This window comes from Heterodontus francisci, chromosome 41, assembly GCF_036365525.1.
Source record: "Heterodontus francisci isolate sHetFra1 chromosome 41, sHetFra1.hap1, whole genome shotgun sequence".
NCBI classification, from domain to species: Eukaryota; Metazoa; Chordata; class Chondrichthyes; order Heterodontiformes; family Heterodontidae; genus Heterodontus; species Heterodontus francisci.
In genome coordinates this window covers 28,473,484-28,493,357 of record NC_090411.1, presented here as the reverse complement: position 1 = coordinate 28,493,357, position 19,874 = coordinate 28,473,484, and the positions used below count along the sequence as shown (strand labels likewise).

At 44.5% G+C, this 19,874-nt stretch overlaps 2 protein-coding genes and 1 non-coding gene across 4 annotated transcripts in view; 1 reads left to right on the top strand and 2 right to left on the bottom strand.

Annotated features, from left to right (window-relative positions):
* LOC137353406 (oxysterols receptor LXR-beta-like) overlaps positions 1-13,796 on the bottom strand; it is a 48,962-nt gene extending 35,166 nt beyond the window's left edge. Inside the window, exons 1-3 of the mRNA XM_068019654.1 lie at positions 13,304-13,796; positions 11,108-11,159; positions 5,605-5,750 (exon numbers count right to left, since the gene is read on the bottom strand). The gene's annotated coding sequence lies outside the window, so the exon portion shown is untranslated. The remainder of the gene's footprint in view (positions 1-5,604; positions 5,751-11,107; positions 11,160-13,303) is intronic.
* Positions 10,920-19,874, top strand: part of si:ch211-51c14.1 (protein kinase C and casein kinase substrate in neurons protein 1) — a 66,804-nt gene continuing 57,849 nt past the window's right edge. Inside the window, exons 1-2 of one of the 2 annotated variants that reach the window (XM_068019659.1) lie at positions 10,920-11,088; positions 18,500-18,619. The gene's annotated coding sequence lies outside the window, so the exon portion shown is untranslated. The remainder of the gene's footprint in view (positions 11,089-18,499; positions 18,620-19,874) is intronic. The other variant, XM_068019660.1, reaches the window with a different exon arrangement.
* Positions 13,140-13,231, bottom strand: LOC137354862 (small nucleolar RNA SNORD88). The gene has a single exon (XR_010970513.1). It is a non-coding gene; the product is annotated as a small nucleolar RNA SNORD88 (small nucleolar RNA).

Genomic DNA, 19,874 nt, shown 5'->3' with positions numbered 1-19,874 from the left:
TCTATATTTGCAGTAAAACTCTACTATTCAATTCTGAGCTGCACAGAATACAACACAAAGCATTGTACTGGAACTATTCATTGATATTGTACATACAATTGACCTCTTTAAACTATAGCAGCTACACAGACAATTTTACCTATTACAACAAAGCCCTCGAATAACTCACAGGTGAGCAGACTGTTAGATGGATAGGGTTGTATTTCCTGGAATTTAGAAGAGCTGATTTGATCAGTTTAAGATATTAAGGGGAGCAGATAGAAGAAAATATTTCTGCTGTTTGGAGTCTAGGACTGGGGAACAGTGTAAAAATTAGAACCAGACCTTTCAGGAGTGAAATTAGGAAACACTTTTACATGCAAAAGGATGGTAGAAGTTTGGAACTCTCCCAGAAGTGGTGATTGATGCTAGATCAATTGTTAATTTTTAAAAATAAGATTGATAATACCTTTTGGATAACAAAGAATCTAAGGGATATGGGGCAAAGGTGGCTTTATGGAGTTAGGTCACAGATCAGCCACAATCTCATTGAATGGTGGTGGAACAGGAGAGCTAAACAGCCTCCCCCAGTTCCTATGAATGAGATGCAGAGAGGACAGATGTAGATGCAAGACAGGCAGGAGAGATCCATAAATCAAATCTTACAACTGGGCTCTTTGCACCCAAATCAAAGAGTTTCCATTTGTTATCAGGGTCTGTAGCTCAAAGTAGCACATGTAACCATATCATGTATCAGATTCACTCAACTAAGATGCAAGAGTCAGACAAGTTACCCCTTGCTGTAGAGATTCACATTTACAGGGCACCTGTTATGGTGCTAGAGGTTGTCTAGTTGAAACTTGACAAAGGAATAGTCACATGCTGGCAAAGAGGGTGAGAATTGGGCATAGAGCATCAATACAATCCCAATAGCCAGATGTGTGAATTAAATTCAGCACCTTTGAATCTATTGCAGCACATTCTAAGGAAGCAGACCATTGAAGACTGAATGCACAGCTCCAGTAACTTGGTGATTAATATAAATCTTGCATTATCTTCACCATATGGCAATGGCAGTGGAGGCTAAAACTGTAGAATGTTTTACAACACAGCTGACTATTGTAATGAGAATCACTGTAGCTTTCTTCCCTGGATGAAAGCCAAACAGCCCTCATGATTCATCTCAGTTGCAATCTTACATCTCTACTTCAATTAAGATGCTAAAGCTCATCCCCTACTACCCTCTCTGCTGATTTATTTGGATATTAAAGACCTTGTCACATTAAAACCAAAGAAATTCTCATTAAAATTCTTCCTTAACCAATACCAAAAAAAAACATCAACTGATTGATCTCATTGCTCTTTATGGGATCATTGTTAGGTAACAATAGACACTGCTTAAAAATGTGGTAGAGGTGGGAAACCTACAACAAATGAAAAGGACCATCTTCATGAGAGAATTCAATTTAGGCATAAATGTTTGCCCCTGTGCTATATTTCAATTCCCATTGCTAGACCATTCCTGGATTGCCTAAGGTCACATAACATGGCACACACACTGCCTTAAACCTGAAATATGCTCATTTTACTCATCTAACTGAAAGACTGTACAGATTTGACTTCCAAATGCAAGAAATAGAAGCAGGAGTAGGTCATATGGCACCTTAACCATTCACCATGATTCACCTCAATTCCACCTTCCCACACTATCTCCATATCCCTTCATTTCCTTAATATGAAAAAATCTATTCATCTCAGTTGTGAATATATTCAATGACTGAGCACCCACAGCTGAGAATTCCAAAGATTTACAACCCTTTGAGTGAAGGCACTTCTCATCTTAGCCCTAAATGGCCAATCCCTTATCCTGAGATTTATGGCCCCTTCTTCTAGACCGTCCAGCCAGGGGGAAACAGCCTCAGTATCTACCGTCATGTCCTTGATGAAGCCAGATATTCTGCTCAACTGAATTGCCTGCACCATCCAAACTGAAATTTATTTTCCCTGTAGTAGTCTTCCCTTCCTCTCAAATGCATCAACTCTTGCCCATCTACAGTCCTGACGGAGCCCTCCAGTATCTTCCAAGTGGCTGGTTGACATGGAGACATCAGCAAGCTAATCAAACAGGGAATACATCAAAGCCAAAAATAATTGTCCTCACCAAACACAGGAGATGCAGAATGATTAGGAAACATTGGCCAATAACTGACAGGAAAGAGAGTGCATTCTCTTTAAAACCTGCAGCGAGTGGGGCCAGTTGGGACTGAGTAGCAGTGAGGGACTACACAAGGAAACTAGAGTGAAACACTGCCTATGCTGGAAGTTTTTGGACACTTACATGCAATTACCATAGATGGCAGTAGAGGTTGCATTCAGCTCAAAGTCATAGGAAATCAAACAAACCACTAACAAAAGCAGACCTGCAGATTTATATTCCTGAAAGCCCATTGCAAAACAAAGACCAGTGCCAACCCCACAGCAGAGACAACTAGAGCACCAACAGCTGAGTGAAATCAATCACACCTTTCCACAAAGGCCATTGATTCTACAGAACCAGAGTTCAATCAGTAAGATTAAAACCATCCTATTCTGTGCTACCAGTTTCAATTCCTGCCTCACTTCAAACAGCACTAGTTTATCATGACGGTGCTTCTGATATAACCTCCTTTTTCCTCAACTGAGGATTTCCCCCCACTGTGGTTGACAGGGCCCTCAACCGTGTCCGACCCATTCCCCGCACCTCTACCCTCACCCCTTCCCCTCCCTCCCAGAACCGTGACAGGGCTCCCCTTGTCCTCACTTTTCATCCCACCAGCCTCCATATCCAAAGGATCATCCTCCGCCATTTTCGCCACCTCCAGCATGATGCCACTACCAGTCGCATCTTCCCCTCCCTTCCCCCGTCAGCATTCCGAAGGGATCGTTCCCTCCGCGACACCCTGGTCCACTCCTCCATTACCCCCACCACCTCATCCCCGTCCCAGGGCACCTTCCCTTGCAATCGCAGGAGGTGTAATACCTGCCCATTTACCTCCTCTCTCCTCACTATCCCAGGCCCCAAACACTCCTTTCAGGTGAAGCAACGATTTACTTGTACTTCTTTCAATGTAGTATACTGTATTCGCTACTCAGTGTGGTCTCCTCTACATTGGGGAGACCAAGCGCAGACTGGGTGACCGCTTTGCGGAACATCTCCGCTCAGTCCGCAAGCAGGACCCTGAGCTTCCGGTTGCTTGCCATTTCAACACTCCCCCCTGCTCTCATGCTCACATCTCTGTCCTGGGATTGCTGCAGTGTTCCAGTGAACATCAACACCAGCTCGAGGAACAGCATCTCATCTACCGATTAGGCACACTACAGCCTGCCGGACTGAACATTGAGTTCAATAATTTCAGAGCATGACAGCCCCCCACTTTACTTTCATTTTTAGTCATTTTTTCTTTGCATTCCTTTTTACAATTTTTTTTGCATTTATTTCATTTCATCTTAGTTTGTTCAGTTTGCTTACCCACTTTTTTTCAGGTTGTTTTTCTTCAGGTTTGCACTTGCTGATGTTCAATATTCAGTATATTCACACCTAATCTGTACTAATGCTTTGTCTTTCAACACACCATTAACATTGTTTGCCTTTGCTCCGTGACCTTTTGATCAGCTATGTGGCCTGGTGCAATCTGCACCTTCTCCTTTGTTATCTCTTGCCCAACCCCCACCTCACTTGTTTATAATCTGTGACTTTTCTAATATTTGTCAGTTCCGAAGAAGGGTCACTGACCCGAAATGTTAACTCTGCTTCTCTTTCCACAGATGCTGCCAGACCTGTTGAGTGAATCCAGCATTTCTTGTTTTTGTTTTGGACTAGTTTATCATTGATCTCCTATATCAAAAAAATCTACCTGGCCAAGACTTTCTACAGAGCATTCAGCAGCCTCCAAGTTCCAGCTCATTTAGAATTTGCATACAAACCTGCCCTCAGCAAGTGCTATTGGCTCCACGTCCCCATATTAGTCATAGCATGCAGGTGACTAGTTTGCATTACACTGGTCAGGTTGCAAGTGTGACCCTGAGTTCCCAGTCATCTGCCATTTTAACTCTCCATCTTCCTCCCACTCTTCACAATTCTGTCCTCAGCCTGCTAGTGTTCCAACAAGCTAGAGGATTAATATCTCATCTTTCAACTGGGCACTTTACAGCTTGTTGGGCTCAAGTTCAACAATTTTAGATCTTAACCAGGAAATTTTTTTCTTTGTCCTCATTTCCTTTCTTTACTTGTGTTCAGACAGCAGCTATCCTGCCATTCATATCTCCTCCAGACACTTGTTTTACAGGTTCCACTAAAACACCCTTTGGGCTTGCACCATAAATCATTAATCTCTCCTGCCCTCCATCCCATCAGACCATTCCTTTCCTACCCTTCCACTGCAACTTGACTTGCTCAAAACCTATTACATTTCTAGCTCTTTCCAGTTCTGATGAAAGGCCAGTCCAGAAATATTAACTTTCTCCCCAAATGCTGCCAGACCAGCTGAGTATTTCCAGCATCCACAGTATTTTGTTTTTCCTATTAGAGGTAGCATTGTCAGGTCATCTTTGACTCAATACCAGTGTTTATGCCCTACACAAGCCCCCCACCCCCCCCCCCCAACCCTATTTTAACCAACTTATCTAGTGGTTCCTCCCTCATGTTGATCCAGCTTCCCCTTAAATTCATATTCACCTCAAGGTCTTGTGGTAGCAAGCTCCACATTCTAGCCACTGCCTAAAGAAATTTTTATTGGATTTAATGTCTTAGGATCCCTAGTTGCCCAGTGGATACATCCAGCTACCCCAAATCTAAACCTCCAACAGGTCACCCCTTACCCATTATCTGCTGACAGGTATAACCACAGTTCTGGCATTAGGTATGAAGGATCAATTTAAATATAGTTGATCTTGGTAGAGTACCACTGCCATCCCTACTGATTGTAACCAGCATCAGGTTGATTAAAACTGGCAGCTCCTCACCAAGAATTTAATTATTGATCACAATTCAGTCAATAATTCACAATAAAAAAAAGACAAACTACACTACCTGTTTAATAAAACAATTTATTTTTAATCAGACAAGTTGTATTTCAAAAAACTCAAGAAATGGGACTCACTCCTAAGACACCTGGGAGTCAGAGCTGCATGGAATCTCAAGAGCAGACCTGCACCCTGGAGAAGGAATACATACTCACCTACAAATTAGATAAGGCTGCGTTTGAAAGCAGGTCAATTTAAAAGGTGCTGATGATAGCTCTCCCTTTAGAGGCCTCTATTTATATATTTTTTTATTATTTGTTTGTGGGATGCGAGAGTCACTGGCTAGGCCAGCATTTATTGCCCATCCCTAAATTGCTCTAGAACAGAATGGCTTGCTAGACCATTTCAGGCAGCATTTTAAGAGTCAACCACTTTACTGTGTCTGGAGTCATTGAGAGCTTGTCCCAGTCTGTAGAGGGCACAGCAGACAGCCATTCCCACACAAGAATAGCATGATTATAAAGCATTGTTGAGCAGAGTGGAGTGTTTTCTACTGCTTGCTACTGAAATACAACCTGCAAGTGTCCAATGCAGATGCTGAGATGGAAAGGTTTCATCCCTCACCTGGAGAGGAGAAAGTTCAATTTAAACTAGTACAACCTCTTCCCTTCCCCCTCAAACCATGCATCAGGTTCAGGTATAAAGTCAGTCCATTTCCATCAGACCAGGTCCTCTTCAGATAAGAGAAATCTTCAGGGTTGAAGTTACACCTAGTGCCAAAATAAAATCCTGTTAGCAACAGGTTACATTTACCAATCCAGCCATACAAGACTCAAATAACCTCATGAGGAGCCTCCCATACTCTTCCTCAGTTCTGCTGATTGTCAAGTCAGCAGGTGCACTTTCTGAATCAGCTACACTCATAGCCCAGTGCTATCATCATTGGTAAAAGCTGTGGAGACTCCCCTCAAAACCCCAGGGCACTGATTTATCAATGCTCGATACATTTTCAATTAACAGGGACTGGTCAGATTTAGTTGTATTTCAAAAGCCCACCGTCCACACATTGACCAGTTCCCTCTGGCAGAGGTATCTTGCCCACCCAATGCCTCCATTAAAATTACAAAGACCCATCAGCATAAGTTGCCAGCTAACTACACCCAACAAGGTAAACCACAAAGAGGCCAGCAGCCTTAGTTATCACTGAGTCCATGTGATCATTCTGGACTGGTTCCAATCCTGAGGGGAATTTTTCCCCCAGAGTTTCATTACATAGAAAGTACAGCACAGAAACAGGCCATTTGGCCCACATGATCTACACCAGTGTTTAATACTTCACACAAGCCTCCTCCCACCTCCGTTCGTCTCCCCCGGATCACATGCCTATAGGGAAAGGAAGTATTTAGCTTTTAGTTTCGGTGACTGCAGCTTTGATAGCAACAGAGGTGCGTGAGCAGGCTTACAGCTGTGAAGTCAATTTCAGTGTAAGTTTAAAAGTGAATTCCCTTTTGTTTTCGGAGGACCAGGGGACTGCTGGGTAAGGAAAAAGTATATATTTGTGTGGTGGCTGTACCCGAGACACTACACGTGTAGTGTCTCCCACCCACCCTCCTCTTCTAACCAAAAAAAAAAAAGGACTCTGGTGTGTTGATAAGGTAAGCTTTTTATTTAGGAAGTTCTGTCCGTTGGATTGCTAACCTAACAAGTTTTGACTTTTTGTTGTTGGTTTTTCAGCAGATTTGTTGGGAATTTGGAATAGTGGGAATGGAGGTTAAGGCAGTTGTATGTTCCTCCTGCAGAATGTGGGAGGTAAGGGTCGCCAAGAGTGTCCCTGCTGACTGCATCTGTGGGAAGTGCACCCAACTCCAGCTCTGAGAACCGCGTTAGGGAACTGGAGCTGGATGAACTTTGGATCATTCGGGAGGCGGAGGAGGTTTTTGAGAGGAGTTATGGGGAGGTAGTCACACCTCAGGTAAAAGTAGGTAGATGGGTTACTGTCAGGGGAAGGAGGGGGAACCAGCAGGCAGTGCAGGGATCCCCTGTGGCCATTTCCCTCAACAACAGGTATACCGTTTTGGATACTGTTGCAGGGGATGACTTACCAGGGGTAAGCAATGGGGTACAGGTCTCTGGCACAGAGTCTGTCCCTGTTGCTCAGAAGGGAAGGGGGAAGAGGAGCAGAACATTAGTCATTGGGGACTCCATAGTTAGGGGAACAGATAGGAGGTTCTGTGGGAACGAGAGAGACTCACGGTTGGTATGTTGCCTCCCAGGTGCCAGGGTTCGTGATGTCTCGGATCGTGTTTTTGGGATCCTTAATGGGGAGGGGGAGCAGCCCCAAGTCATGGTCCACATAGGCACCAACGACATAGGTAGGAAGAGAGATGGGGATTTAAGACAGAAATTCAGGGAGCTAGGGTGGAAGCTTAGAGCGAGAACAAACAGTTGTTATCTCTGGGTTGTTGCCCGTGCCACGTGATAGCAAAGCGAGGAATAGGGAGAGAGAGGAGTTGAACATGTGGCTGCAGGGATGGTGCAGGAGGGAGGGTTTTGGTTTCCTGGATAATTGGGGCTCTTTCTGGGGTAGGTGGGACCTCTACAAACAGGATGGTCTTCACCTGAATCAGAGGGGTACCAATATCCTGGGGGGGGGGGGGGGGGGGGAGGTTTGCTAGTGCTCTTCGGGGGGTTTAAACTAATTCAGCAGGGGAATGGGAACCTAAATTGTAGTGCCAGTGTACAGGATGTTGAGAGTAGTGAGGTCAGGGATATGGTTACAAGGACGCAAGAGGGCACTGGCAAGCAAGAACCTGGTTCAAAGTGTGTCTATTTCAACGCCAGGAGCATCCGGAATAAGGTGGGTGAGCTTGCAGCATGGGTTGGTACCAGGGATCTTGATGTAGTGGCCATTTCGGAGACATGGGTAGAGCAGGGGCAGGAATGGATGTTGCAGATTCCGGGATTTAGATGTTTCAGTAAGAACAGAGAAGATGGTAAAAGAGGGGGGGGGGGGGGGGGGTGTGGCATTGTTAATCAAGGAGTATTACAGCGACAGAAAGGACGTTTGAGGACTTGTCTACTGAGGTAGTATGGGCCGAGGTTAGAAACAGGAGAGGTGAGGTTACCCTGTTGGGAGTCTTATAGACCTCCAAATAGTTCCAGAGATGTAGAGGAAGGATAGCGAAGATGATTCTCGACAGGGGCGAGTGTAACAGGGTAGTTGTTATGGGGGGACTTTAACTTTCCAAATATCGACTGGAAATACTATAGTTCGAGTACTTTAGATGGGTCAGTTTTTGTCCAGTGTGCAGGAGGGTTTTCTGACACAGTATGTAGACAGGCCAACCAGGGGCAATGCCACATTGGATTTGGTACTGGGAAATGAACCCAGCCAGGTGTTAGATTTAGACATAGGTGAGCACTTTGGTGATAGTGATCACAATTCGGTTAGGTTTACCTTAGCGATGGGCAGGGACAGGTATATACCGCAGGGCAAGAATTATAACTGGGGGAAAGGAAATTATGATGCGATTAGGCAAGATTTAGGATGCGTAGGATGGGGAAGGAAACTGCAGGGGACGGGAACAATCGAAATGTGGAGCTTATTCAAGGAGCAGCTACTGCGTGTCCTTGATAAGTATGTACCTGTGAGGCAGGGAGGAAGTTGTCGAGCGAGGGAGCCGTGGTTTACTAAAGAAGTTGAAGCGCTTGTCAAGAGGAAGAAGGCGGCTTATGTTAGGATGAGACGTGAAGGCTCAGTTAGGGCGCTTGAGAGTTACAAGCTAGCCAGGAAGGATCTAAAGGGAGGGCTAAGAAGAGCAAGGAGAGGACACGAGAAGTCATTGGTGGATCGGATCAGGGAAAACCCTAAGGCTTTCTATAGGTATATCAGGAATAAAAGAATGACTAGAGTTAGATTAGGGCCAATCAAGGATAGTAGTGGGAAGTTGTGTGTGGAATCAGAGATAGGGGAAGTGTTAAATGAATATTTTGCGTCAGTATTTACAGTAGAGAAAGAAAATGTTGTTGAGAATACTGAGATTCAGGCTACGAGGCTAGATGGGATTGAGGTTCACAAGGAGGAGGTGTTAGCAATTTTGGAAAGTGTGAAAATAGATAAGTCCCCTGGGCCAGATGGGATTTACCCTAGGATTCTCTGGGAAGCTAGGGAGGAGATTGCAGAGCCTTTGTCCTTGATCTTTATGTCGTCATTGTCGACAGGAATAGTGCCAGAAGACTGGAGGATAGCAAATGTTGTCCCCTTGTTCAAGAAGGAGAGTAGAGACAGCCCTGGTAATTATAGACCTGTGAGCCTTACTTCGGTTGTGGGTAAAATGTTGGAAAAGGTTATAAGAGACAGGATTTATAATCATCTTGAAAAGAATAAGTCCATTAGAGATAGTCAGCACGGTTTTGTGACGGGTAGGTCGTGCCTCACAAACCTTATTGAGTTTTTCGAGAAGGTGACCAAACAGGTGGATGAGGGTAAAGCAGTGGATGTGGTGTATATGGATTTCAGTAAGGCGTTTGATAAGGTTTCCCACGGTAGGCTATTGCAGAAAATATGGAAGTATGGGGTTGAAGGTGATTTAGAGCTTTGGATCAGAAATTGGCTAGCTGAAAGAAGACAGAGGGTGGTGGTTGATGGCAAATGTTCATCCTGGAGTTTAGTTGCTAGTGGTGTACCGCAAGGATCTGTTTTGGGGCCACTGCTGTTTGTCATTTTTATAAATGACCTGGAAGAGGGTGTAGAAGGGTGGGTTAGTAAATTTGCGGATGACACTAAGGTCGGTGGAGTTGTGGATAGTGCCGAAGGATGTTGTCGGGTACAGAGGGACATAGATAGGCTGCAGAGCTGGGCTGAGAGATGGCAAATGGAGTTTAATGCGGAAAAGTGTGAGGTGATTCACTTTGGAAGGAGTAACAGGAATGCAGAGTACTGGGCTAATGGGAAGATTCTTGGTAGTGTAGATGAACAGAGAGATCTTGGTGTCCAGGTGCATAAATCCCTGAAGGTTGCTAACCAGGTTAATAGGGCTGTTAAGAAGGCATATGGTGTGTTAGCTTTTATTAGTAGGGGGGTCGAGTTTCAGAGCCACAAGGTCATGCTGCAGCTGTACAAAACTCTGGTGAGACCGCACCTGGAGTATTGCGTGCAGTTCTGGTCACCGCATTATAGGAAGGATGTGGAAGCTATGGAAAGGGTGCAGAGGAGATTTACTAGGATGTTGCCTGGTATGGAGGGGAGGTCTTACGAGGAAAGGCTGAGGGACTTGAGGTTGTTTTCGTTGGAGAGGAGGAGAGGTGACTTAATAGAGACATATAAGATCAGAGGGTTAGATAGGGTGGATAGTGAGCGTCTTTTTCCTCAAATGGTGATGGCAAACACGAGGGGACATAGCTTCAAGTTGAGGGGTGATAGATATAGGACAGATGGGAGGGGTAGTTTCTTTACTCAGTAGTAAGGGCGTGGAACACCCTGCCTGCAGCAGTAGTAGATTCGCCAACTTTAAGGGCATTTAAGTAGTCATTGGACAGACATATGGATGAAAATGGAATAGTGTAGGTCAGACGGTTTCACAGGCCGGCGCAACATCGAGGGCCAAAGGAAGGGCCTGTACTGCACTGTAATGTTCTAGTTCTAATTCTATTGTCATGAGGCTCAACCACAGCTGTCAAGCAGCTATGACTGACCAGCTCATCTTTTTTTCCTCTTGCTTTTTTTTTAATATAATGTTCACATGAGCCAGACAGCAAGATCCCAAACTCAAATTTCCAATTTGATTGTCTCCTCAGGTGTAACTAGCTAATCTGGATGTCCAAACAGTAATCAAGGGCAGGGGGCTAAAAGTTTGCAAGTGGTGTAGACAAATTCAGCTATGACCCCCCCCCCCCACCACCATGAATGATGAAAGGCTACAGATACACATTGGGACCTTACCCCACCTTCAGGAAAGGCAAGTGAAAACAAGTAACTGCAAGCAACTAATGAGAGAAAGGAGGTAGCCATTTGGCTCAACATCTGTGCTGGAAGAGAGACAGACATCCCCTTCCCCAAACTTTGGGTAAGCTGAAAAGCAGAAAGGAAATTGGACAGGCATTAAAAAGGTAAAGTTTAAACACTTACAGTTAAAGTGACTGTTGCCAAATCCCACAATCTCGGATGTTTCCATTTCAACCTAGAAAATCCAACAAATCCAGTCAGCAGTTGCATTTAGCACCTTCAAGAAACCTTAGACTACACATTACGCGGCAAGCCACCTGGAACTGAGTGATTAGCACACTACTAGAACCCATTCCATCTAGCTCTACTTAAATGTATCCATTCAGTTTTTAAAACAGCCTACCCATAGAATTCTAAATTCCCCATCTTGTACATGTCACTGCTCCCTCAAAGAATGTTACAAGGTTACATAAATTTAGCTTGTATTCAAGAGGTGTTTAAAAGTCTATCGACTTTATTTAATACTATTTGCGCTGGTGGGCAGAAGAACAAGCAAAGGGGCAATTAAAAATTAGATCTAGATCATTCAGGAGTGAAATCAGAAAGCACTTTTTCCTCCCTCCTCCCCCAACACAATAGCAGAAATCAGGAACCTTCTTCCCAAAGGGTTACAGATGCTGGTGCCCAGAGCTTTGAAGACAATTTTGCAGGATAGCGATATCAAAAGGATATTAACAAGGTGGGCAACTAGAGTCAGGATACAGATCAGCCATAATAAATGTGCTGGAAATATCTGGAGAAACAGTTAACATTTCAGGTCACACAAATTAGGAGCAAGATAGGCCACTTGGCCCTTTGAGCCTGCTCTGCCATTCAATAAGTCCATGGCTGAACTGATTACTCCACATTTACACCCACCCCCTTACTTATCAAGAATCTATCTACCTCAAAAATATTCAGACTCTACTTCCACTGCCTTTTGAGGAAGAGAATTCCAAAGATTGACAACCCTCAAAAGAATCTCATCTGTCTTAAATGGGTGACTTAAAAAATAAATAAATAAATACAGTGACCCCTAGTTCTAGATTCTCCCATAAGGGGAGACATCCTTTCCCATCCACCCTGTCAAGACCCCTCAGGATCTTGTATATATCAAGTCACCTCTTACTCTAAATGCCAGATACAAGCCTAGCCTGTAACCTTTCCTCATAAGAGCCACCCATTCCAGGTATTAGTCTAGTAAACCTTCTCTGTACTGCCTCCAATGCATTTACATCCTTCCTTAAATAGAGGACTAGTACTATACACAGTACTCCAGATACAGTCTCACCAATACCCTATATAGCTGAAGCATAATCTTCCTATTTTTGTATTCAATTCCCCTTGCAACAAACATTCTATTAGCTTTCCTAATTACAACCTATACCTACATACTAATCTTTTGTAATTCATGCACATCCAGATCCCTCTGCATCTCACCATTTAGATTTTTTTTTACACTTCCTGCCAAAGTGGACAATTTCACACTTTCCCCACATTAGACTCCATTTGCCAGGTCTTTGCCCACTCATTTAACTTATCTACATCCCCCATGTCCTCTTCAGAAGTTACTTTCCTATGGTTGTCTCATCAAATTTAGCAACCATACTTTTGGTCCCTTCATCCAGGTCGATTATACAAATTGTAAAAAGTTGAAGCCCCAGCTCAGATTCCTGTGGCACACCTTTAGTTTTTTTTTTAAGTTTTAGAGATACAGCACTGAAACAGGCCCTTCGGCCAGAGTCTGTGCCGACCATCAACCACCCATCTATACTAATCCCAAACTAATTCCATTTTCCTACCACATATCCCCCACCTGTCCCTATATTTCCCTACCAGCTACCTATACTAGGGGCAATTGCTAACAGCCAATTTACCCATCAACCTGCAAGTCTTTGGCTTGTGGGAGAAAACCAGAGCACCCGGAGGAAACCCACACAGACAGAGAACTTGCAAACTCCTGGTCTGTGACCTTTCATTCAACACCCACATGTTGCTTCTTTTTATTACAGATCAGCCATGCTCTAATTAAGTGGCAGAACAGGCCCACAGGACTGAATGGCCTATTAAATGCAGGTTTCACACTCCCAACCATAAGCTACCCATTAGCACTAGTATACACACACACACACAAATACATTAAGATATTAAAAAGTCACCAGGCCTCCAAGCTGTGTCCTCACTCAGGCACTCAAGTGTGTCAAATCACTGAGTGGCACATGTATCCTCAGTATGAGTCAGAGCCCAGTGCTAACATCATGGTGAGAAGGCAGCTGTGGGAGGCTTAACCTGCCTCAGGGACTATTACTGGATAGATCCCCAATTAGGTGCTTTACTTACCCTCAATAGACTGCTTCGAGAAGATTCAACTCTTGCTCCCAAAACAGCCTTGGCGAAGTGCTCAGGGTCCAGCTTTACATCTCCCACCCCAAGTCACTAGAACCCTTCCAACATGGCCCTGCCCCTGACCACGTTTCTCCTCTTAACCAGTGATCAGCTCTTCATACAGTCCCCAAATTCCACGTGGCTGCTCCTTGCATCATCCACACTCCCCCCTCTTTCTCTCGTCACCCGCAACCCCCCTCCCCCCACACATTAAAGGGACACCCACTCGTGTTAGTCCAAGTTACCAATGAACAGGGCAGCGCCTTTAAATCTCAACTCCCTACAAACACCGCTGTAACATTGATACCACTGAAGCTGCAACACTGTTGCCGTTGCAGCCGCAACATTGTATCGAGCGGCTCCCCGGGGATTCCCCCCTCTCCGCGGCCCGGTCTTCCTACACTCCCTCTCCGCGGCCCGGTCTTCCTACACTCCCTCTCCGCCTCCTCCCCAGCCGCCAAGAGACCGTTTGCTCCTCCCGCAGCCCTTTTATAACCCAGCCCCCAGGCCCTCAATTCAAGGCAACGAAAAACACGCCTGCGTTAATCTTGCATTGCCATTCATTTTTTTTTTAAATGATGAGATTCATGTGATTTATTGCACGAAGATTGTTTTTTAAAAATGCTTATCGTTTGAATTTACTAAAAACGAAACGGATTCCAATTGTTCCGAAGGCATTTTGTTAGCCACCTGTCGCCTGTCAGGGCTCGGGGGATGCCACTCAACCTGGGCCTTAAAGTGACAGTGTTCCAATGGCAGGGTAACATCCTGCCCAGCTTTTAGATGTTCCTCACACAGTTTTCTTCGCTGCTCTCCTGAAGCTGCGCTTTCTTTAGGGGCACGGTTTACCCCTGGCAGCGATCCACCCACATCTCTATTCTTCACTTATGAAAAGAACTTACATTTACATAGTGCCTTTCACAACCTCAAGACATCCCAAAGCGCTTTACAGTCAATTAAGTACTTTTGAAGTGTAGTTACTGTTGTCACGCAGGAAAAGCGCCAGCAAATTTGTACACAGCAGGATCCCACAAACAGCAATATAATAATGACTAGGAAATCTGTTTTTGTAATGTTAGTTGAGGGATAAATATTGGCTAGGACAAGGAGAACTCCCCCCACCCCCCTGCCTTCTTGGAAATAGTGCCATGGGATGGTATCTTTTGCGACCACCTGAGGGGCCCTGGTTTAATATCACATCCGAAAGGCGGTACCTCTGACAGTGCAGCACTCCCGCAGTACTGTACTGGAGTGTCAGCTCAGACTTTTGAATGCAAATCCTGAAGTGGGGTGCGAACCTGCAACCTCCTGACTCGGAATACTACCTGCTCAACCACGGTTCACCCCAGATAGTGAGGGTCGACGGGGCATAGTGAGGGGAAACAGGGATCTAATCTTAACATTAGACCGAGGCCATTCAGGAAGGAAATTAGGAAGAACCTGTAGATAGCATCTTCTATTCATGGTGCCACTGCCGTGCACCTGCTTGAGGGGAATTGCTACTGAAATTTCTGCTCCTAAAGGAGAATGTCACACTATGATCAGCAGAATCAATGAGAAATTACTTAAACATGTGGCATTTCTCGACCTTTATTTTAGTTCTGCCATTATAATTATCCATTTACAGAGCTTTTCCCAGCTTACAATTACACTGACCCCACCCAGTCTCTTCACCATTATTGAAAACAGGCTTGAACTACGTTTTGCATCTTCTCCAGGGTTTGAATCATTCACTTCCTTTCTGCCCCAAACCTCCCACCCAATTTCTCCCTTTATCCCTGCTCTCCTGAAATTGGTGGCACACTGGGGTACATTTCTCGAGCCCTGGTAAAGCTCCTCTTACCTTGCTCAAGCCTAACCCAACCTTGTCCTGTCTGGGTAAATACACACAGTTAGGAATAATTTCTTTGAAGCAGCTCAGATCAAAGACCGTCCAGTGTGCATGTGAAATCGCCACATGCATGAGCTATCAGACTGACTGATGACCCATTCTTCCCTTGCATCTTATATGACCCGTCATCCAATTCATACCACAGTAGCAAATGGACAAAGTTCCAACAACCAAGACACGAAGCGCTGTGCGAGCGAGGGCAGCCGATCCTTGGCGTTCCAGAACCAGGCAGAACGAAGAAAGAAAGACTTGCATTTATATAGCGCCTTTCATGACTTCAGGACGTCCCAAAGCACTTTACAACCAATGAAGCGCTTTTTGAAGTCCAGTCACCATTGTAATGTAGGAAACATTCAGTAAACGTCTTTGAAGCTAAGGTAGATATCTTTTTGAACAATAAAGGAATTAAGGGATACGGTGGGAGCGCGGGTAAGTGGATCTGAGTCCACGAAAAGATCAGCCATGATCTTATTGAATGGCGGAGCAGGCTCGAGGGGCCGGACGGCCTACTCCTGCTCCTAGTTCTTATGATTTATTATGGCAGCCAATTTGCACACAGCAAGATCCCACAAACAGCAATGAGTTAAATGGCCAGATAGTTTGTATACTAATCCTTAAATATATACTCTTCTCCCCACTTGCATCCTCAGCGCATTAAAATCAATGTTGTCTTACTCTTAGCTCATTCTTTGTTAGAACAAGGTTTATTCAGCGTCTTGGCAACAGGAGAAATGGGAGATTTGCATTTATATAGCACCTTATTCTCTCTGAAACATCTCAAAGCCCCTCACATACAGAGAAATAGTTTGAAGTATCGGCACAGGCTTGGAGGGCCGAATGGCCTGTTCCTGTGCTGTACTGTTCTTTGTTTGTTTGTTGTATAGTGACTGTTGTTACGGTAGCCACATTTAGCAGCCAATTCTCACCCTATAAACAATGAGTGAATGACCAGTTAATACATTTTTTGGTCATGTCAATTAAGGGAGGAATGTTGACTAAGCCACCAGGAGAACTCCTTGCTCCACTTCAAAATATCTGGTCTCTTTAAGTGGGTCCTTTGCTTGGTCAGCACCTCCGGCAATGGAGCATTCCCCTATTGTTATGTTGAAGTGTCAATCTAGATTAGGTGCTCATGGCTTGAACCCATCAACTGCTGCCCCGGAAACAAGAGGAATAACAGCTGAGCCAATATGACACTCGTATTGTGCAACAGGCTTTCTGTGTGAAATTCCTAACTAACAACCTCAAATTGTTCCCTTCACTATCACTTGTTCTAAAGCTGTAATCACCAGGGACTTCACCATATTGTTATAAAGTACAGTAAGTTCTTTCCTGGGACAGTTTGAAAGAACAGAGTGTATAAATATATTGCTCTGCATTTCTCACAGGTTAAGAGGATGTAAAATTTCACATGCCCCACCATTATAGTTTACTGAAATATTAGTGACAAAAGTATTGTACTTTCCTAGATCTTGAAAACTGTGGAAATCCTTACCACCCTCAGTTTTCAGTTCCTCTCACAACAACAATCTGCATTTATATGACACTTTTACACATAGCAGAACGCCCCACAGCACTTCACAGGAGTGTTAACAAAACAAACTTCTGACACCGAGCCACATGTGGAAGTATTAGGGCAGGTGACAAAAAGATTGGTCAAAGAGGTTTCAGGAGCATCTTAAATGAGGAGAGAGTGGTACCGAGATGGAGAGGTTCAGGGAGGGAATTCCAGAGCTTGGGGCCGGGGCAGCTGAAGGCACGGCTGCCAATGGTGGGGCCACGAAAACAAAGACTTGTCTTTTTACGGCACCTTTTGTGTCCCATTGTGCTTTACAGTCAATGAAGCACTTTTGAAGTGTAGTCACTGTTGTAATTTCAGAAACGCGGTAGCCAATTTGTGCACAGCAAGATCCCAAAAACAGCAATGAGATTAGTTTCTTTTTGCTGCTTTTGTTTATGAGCAGAATGTTATCCAGGATACCAGGAGAACGCCCCTGTTCTTTTTCAAATAGTGCTTTTATGCTCACCTCAGCAGGCACGTAGCTTTCTGTTTAACATCTTAGGAAGTTAAGCTGTTTTGCATTTTGGGGGGAGCTGTTGTAAGGCAGTTTCATTGTAGACACTAAAAGCAAATAGTATTATGGAGGATGGTGATTTCTGAGACCACCTCCATAACATCACCCCACTCCACCCCTGCCTCAGCTCATCTGCTGCTGAAATCCTCATCCCCGCCTTTCTTACCTCTACACCTGACTATTCCAACACACTCCTGGCTGGACTCCCACATTCTACCCTCCGTAAACTTGAGGTCATCCAAAATTCTGCTGTCCGTGCCCTTACTCGCACCAAGTCGCATTCGACCATCACCCCCGTGCTCACTGACCTACACCGATTCCCAATTAAGCAATGTCTTGATTTTAAAATCCTCATCCTTCTTTTCAAATCCCTCCATGGCCTCACCCCTCCCAATCTTTGTAATCTCCTCCAGCCCCACATCCCTCCAAAATATCTGCGCTACTCTAAATCTGGCCTCTTGAGCATCCCCAATTTTAATCACTCCACCATTGGTGGCCGTGCCTTCAGCTGCCTGGGGACTAAGCTCTGGAATTCTCTCCCTAAACCTCTCCACCTCTCTTTCCTCCTTTAAGACCGTCCTTAAAATCTACCTCTTTGACCAGCGTTTTGGTTATCTGTCCTAATATCTCTTTATGTGGCTCAGTGTCAAATTGCTCCTGTGAAGTGCCATGGGATGTTTTATTACATCAAATGTTGTTGTTGATGGTGAACTGTGCATAATTCACAAAGATAGCCCATAGCGTTGTTACATGCCCATTAGTTAGTGAATTGGTTGTTACGCTGTAACGTGGGACCTGCTGCTACTGAAACTAGGAAATATAGTTAATTGAAAACATAAGCGCTAAAAAATGCTCTATAGGCTTTCATGAGCTGTGTTAATAAGCTGGTCTCATTTTTAGATGGCACACCACTTAAACTTCCTTTCTGGACTACATAGCTGTTTGCAAAAACAAGTAGCGTAAGACTGACTTATTCCACGTATCTGCACTTGAAATATGTTCTCGTTTGTAATGGGCTGGTTTGTGATGGGAGTTATGCTGCTTTGCATGAATATATTGAGAGGACTTTATTTCAGATTTCCAGCATCCGCAGTATTTTGCTTTTATTCTAGTAGAGGACCAGTTGGGCCGAATGGCCTGTTTCTGTTCTGTGAATTCTATGTAACTCTCTACGTTCCTTTTCAGAGCATTATGCGAAAGATACAATTGCAGATAACTGCTTACTTTTCCAAGCGTACAATTATGCCAGCTTTAATCTCAAGAAATAAGGATGTTTAGAAGGAATTAGAAGAATTACAGGCTAAGGTAAAAATAGTCTCATTTTCAGCTTTCCTGTTGAGCATAAATTTTGTTTCTTTCTCGCAGAAATTTTTCCTTCTTTCTTTCTCATGTTCCTATTTTTAAAAGTTTGCTGTCTGCTTCTCCAGTGGTTCATATGGTAACTGCATGACCTTGTGTAGTCAGAAATTCATTATGGCTCTGTGCTGAGTTACCAGGTCGCAGTCAGGAGATGTCTTAAACAGTTCTTTCTACAAAGATGTGCTGTGTCACATATACAGCTGAACCAATGTTCTCCTGCCTCCAACCCAAGGCATCGGGTCTTGCTGAAATACAGTTCTATCCTCTGGTACTTCGTGTAAATTGCCAACCTTCATGCATGAATCTAGCTAGTAAATATCAGCAAGCTATTTGCCAATAGTGGCATCACAGCTCAGTGCTAAGACTGACCAAGGAGCAATCAGCAGCCTGGCTGAGTTTACCCTCTCCAGCTCAGGGGCTAGTTCAACACAACCTGGATGTTGAGTATGGGACCTTCATGGTCTATGTGACACTGCCTTTACTAACCCAAAAGCACTTAAAGCTCTGCAGCACCTCCAAAATCAGCGACCTCCACCACCTAGAAGGCAAGGGCAGCAGTTACATGGGAATACCACAACCACCCCTCCAGGTCACACACCATTCTGACTTGGACATATATCGCCGTTCCTTCACTGTCACTGCGTCAAAATCCTAGAAATCCCTGCCTGATCGCATTCTGGTAGCACCTTCACCACATGGACTGCAGCGATTCAAGAAGGCAGCTCACCACCACCTTCTCAAGGGCAATTAGGGATGGGCAAAGAATGCAGGCCTTGCCAGGGTGACCCACATCCTGAGAATGAATTTTGAAAAGTGTTTTTAGCTTGACTTGAAGTGATATTTGTCCTGATGGTGTGTTCGGCTCAATGCCCAGTGTCATTCTATAAGGCCAGATTTGAAATAGAGTCTTTAACAACCAAGCCATTTAGCTGCACCAATCTATAAACACATTAATCCCTGCCTTCATGCATTCTTACTGCTTTCTTGGAGGAATTTTTTTAATCTGTCAGACAGAATGTGAGATTTCACACCTCTTCCAGCTGTTTGGATCTGTTTGCAATGCACCATATTGCTTATGACAAGCTGCCCGCTAAACAGAGATGGTGTTCCAAACCCACTGCATGTGGAAGAGCCCAAAGTGCAAGCTCAGCAACAGTGAGACATTCCTTCTCACGGACTGAAGAGCAGTGAGAGCAGATAG